The sequence below is a fragment of the Triticum aestivum genome, chromosome 2A (assembly GCF_018294505.1).
Source record: "Triticum aestivum cultivar Chinese Spring chromosome 2A, IWGSC CS RefSeq v2.1, whole genome shotgun sequence".
Classification (NCBI taxonomy): Eukaryota; Viridiplantae; Streptophyta; class Magnoliopsida; order Poales; family Poaceae; genus Triticum; species Triticum aestivum.
In genome coordinates, this window is record NC_057797.1 from 787,382,054 (window position 1) to 787,386,132 (window position 4,079).

The following is a 4,079-nucleotide window of genomic DNA, read 5'->3' on the forward strand; positions in this document are numbered from 1 at the left end:
ATGAGGCTCTAAGAGGACAACTCTGAGCCACTCGAGCGAATCTCACTCGTGGGAACTTCCAGCACTATCGGCCGTGGGAGGATGAGTAACAGAAGATCCTCCTCGCATCACACCTTTCTCGGAGCCGTCGTTCCAAGGAGCAGGCGACAAGAACACAGGCCAAGGAGAACGATAAATTAGCACCCGCGGTGGTCTCTCGGGCTACACACGAGGACATGAAGCGATTTTGCTGTGCGGACCAACTTATCATGTTTGAGATGGTACTACATTGGACGACGCCAGAGGTGGCATCAGAGATCTCCACCGCTCTCCTTCTCACATCGAGTGCATGTCGGAACCGAGCAAGAGTGTTGGGAAGATGAGAGGAAATCAAGAACGAAGATGGGGCCCTAAGAGGATGGCTCTGGGCCGCTGGAGCAAATCTCACTCGCGGAGAAGCTTGCGGAAACTTCCAGCACTATACAGCGTGTGGGAGGACGAGCAACAGAAGTTCACGGGTTCATGTTGTACTAAAGTTGCGACAAGTAATATGGATTGGAGGGAGGTGTTGTATTTCAGGGGTGGAAATGACTAGTGAAGAACTGGCCATGATAGCAAGATAGAGCACAAGAGTAACAAATGATATTTTTTGTATTTTTGAGGATATTTTTAGCCAAGCAAAAGTAACTAGGAAATATAGATAACAAGTATGTGGTGTGACGGTATGAAGGTACGTCTTTTTGTAGTAGAAGACTCCCAGGCAACGGAACCAGAAAAGTTGTGCTTACGCCCGCAGGAGTTGTTAGGATTCCCCTATGAGAAGGGTGAAACAGAACAATAGCAAATGTTTCCCTCAGATAGAGCACCAAGGCTATTAATCTAGTAGGAGGTCCCACGCTAGGCAAGTCAACGGCACCTAGAGCTCAACATGGCAAGAGCACTAGCAATGCCTTTGCCTTGCGAGTTACAAGATAAAACACACGTGATAGAGATAGATAGTAGCAAGGTAGAATGGAAAATACTAGCAATTGTGTGGAAGAATTTAGTGATGGAGGATCGACCTAGGTGGCATGGTTGACTAGTGGCATGTCTCTCCAAAACAGGTAAATGGCCTGGTAAACAAATTACAGTCGGGCAATCGAGCAAATTTCCATATTTATGACTATCATTCATGGTACATCTCATATAGGCATTACATTTGTGGTAAGTAGACCGTTGATAAAAGTACATTTACTACTAATAATCCACCAAAAACCGCTATCCAGCATGTATCTCAAGGTATTAAGTTTGCAAGAAATAGAGTATTGCAATAAGCAAGATCACATAATGTTGACATGAAGAAGTCGATCAATATGACAAAACTCTGACGTTTTACTCAGTGACAACAATACAATACGTGCCTTAGCCCTTCCCGCCACTTGGTTAAATCACCGCAAGATTGAACCCACTATAAAGCGCCACTCCCTCTGAAGAAAAACTAATCAAACTTGGCCAAAGAAAATACATTGATCAGAGAGCATGCAAAGCTATTTAATTATATAGTAAGAAAATCTCAAAAGATTCAATTGATTTCAATGAATAATCTGATCATAAAGTGACAATTCATCATATCCCAACAAACACACCACCAACTACATTCGAATAGATCTGGATCATGTGAGCTAGCTCACGGGAATATGGTATTGAAGGTCAGAGAGAGAGAGAGAGAGAGAGGGAGAGAGAGAGCGAGAGAGAGAGAGAGGGAGAGAGAGAGAGAGAGTGAGACTACTCACACATCATCATGGAGGTAGCAAGGTTAATGAAGAAGACTTCGGCAATGGATTCCTCGTCCGGTAGAACTCCTGAATAGACCTCCAGATAGGTTCTCTGTGAAACAGGAACTTGCGGCGACGATAATATTTTTCAAAAACTACGACGGATGGTTTCGGTATTTATAGGGATTTGTGGCAGTGGAACGGAGCTAACGCGGCATTTGTAGGCCCTACATGCCCGGGCGGCGCATCCGGCCAGGGCGCGCCACCTAGCCATTTCGTCCCACGGTGGGTCATCTTGTCCTCGGCCGATACTTCTAGGGTCCCTCTTTATCCAGAAAAGATCGTTTAAAATTGGTATTGTGTTTTGACCTTCCTAAAAATTAATTTCCTGTGAAACTAAAAACAAGCAAAAAATAAGAACTAGCATTGGGTACTAAATTAATAGGTAGGTCCAGAAAAATAATAAAAAATGATATAAAAAGTGATAATATAATAGCATGCAACAGTAAAAATTATTGATACGTTTGAGTCGTATCAACATTTCAAATGAATAAAATTACTATATTTAGTGTATCTATCTACTACTTCCAAAATCGATGTAGATACATTAGATTTGGGCAAACCCTCAATGAGATCCACTATGAGCACGTGCCAAGCACCATCTAAAAAGGGGAGAGGGTTTCAAAAACCAAGGTACTTACTCATGTTTGGCCCATTGACAAGTCTACATTGTAGAACAAAATTATGCACATCTTGTTCAATTTCAGTCTAGTGAATTAGCTTTTTAATTCTCTGGTATGTGGCCTGAATTCCTAAATTTCGTCCAACAAAGGAAGAATGAAAAGCCTCAACCATCTTAGTTTGCTCTAGACCAAATTTTACTCTGAAATCTAATCAACCTATTTGCTAGTATATATCCAGGTTCAGCATTAGGAAATACAACCAGTTTAGTGAGATATTCTTGTGCTCTACGATCACCCGATACAACTTAAGTTCCTCTTGTAGCCAAACAGGTTGAGCAGTAGATACAACCTGGACTGCAAAACATGACCTAATCTATAAAGCCTATCAACAACTTTGTTGGCCAAAACTTTTTAAGTTGTAATTCAAACTATGCCAGATCCTATTCGACACCTTAAGCGTCGGATTTAGGCAAATCCCCTAACCGGCGCACACCCACCTCTCCGCCTTGAGCCAGCCCACTTGACGTTTTCTTTTGTATTCTATTGAAGTTCAAGAAAGATGCGCCCAACTAGTTTCGAACCCGAGATCCTTACGTAAATTGCAAAGAGAGGCAACCATCAGACAACGATAGCACTAATGATGACTCTGCTCATGGCTTTATTCTTAGTTAAAAATGAAGTAGTTTCTCTCTTTTGGTTTTTTCCTTATTTGTTTTGGCCAGTTTTTCTTTTTTTTTTCTTTCTCTTTCTTTTTCATTTTATTTTCTTTTTACAAATACGTTAATTATGTTTTTAAATCGTGACTTTTCTTAAATTCGCAAACTTATCTTCAAATTCATGATTTTTCTTTCTTTCTGCTAAATGCGTGAACTTTTTCTCTTCAAATTCGTGATTTTCTCTATTTAAAGTTGACAAACTTTTCTTCAAGATCGATGAACTTTTTTTTCAAGATCGATGAACTATTTTCCAAATACTATGAACTTTTTTCAGATTTGATGAACTTTATTTTTAGAATGAAAGAACTTTTTTCACATTTGATAAAAAAATCAAATTCAATGAACATTTTTTAGATTTGATGAACTTTTTTGAATCGATGAGCTTTGTTTGAAAGTCGATGAACCTTTTTTAAATTCAATAAAATTTTTGAGATTGGATGTCCTTTTCACAGAATCAATGAATTTTTTTCAAATCGATGAACTTTTCTTTCAAATTCGATGAAAAAGGCACCGCGCCGCTGTCCTCTACCTCTTGAAACAAGGACATGGCCCGAGGAGCAACTACCACCACGCCTTCTTTTCTTCCTCGGCTACCTCGGCTACGGCCTACGGGCACCGCCGTCTCCTCGCCGCCACGGTCTGCCTCTGGCCTCCCCCCACCACGGCTTCCAGCGTGTGGCCTCCGGATTCCCTTCTTCCCCGTTCAAGTCCGCCCTCGCACCGTTCAGAACCGAGCTCATGGCCATGGCCGTGAGCTCAGCCGGCCACTCCGGCGCCTCTCCTCAACCGGACGCACATGCGGGCATGCTCGTCCGCAGCCCTCTGTTGCTGCCAGCAGGCCTCTGCTGCTGCGGCGGGGAAGTCTAGCAACTACCGACGAAAAAAGGTTGTTGAAACATGTCGACATGTGATCTATGGTCCAAGATCTCGTTGTGGGGGAGATAACG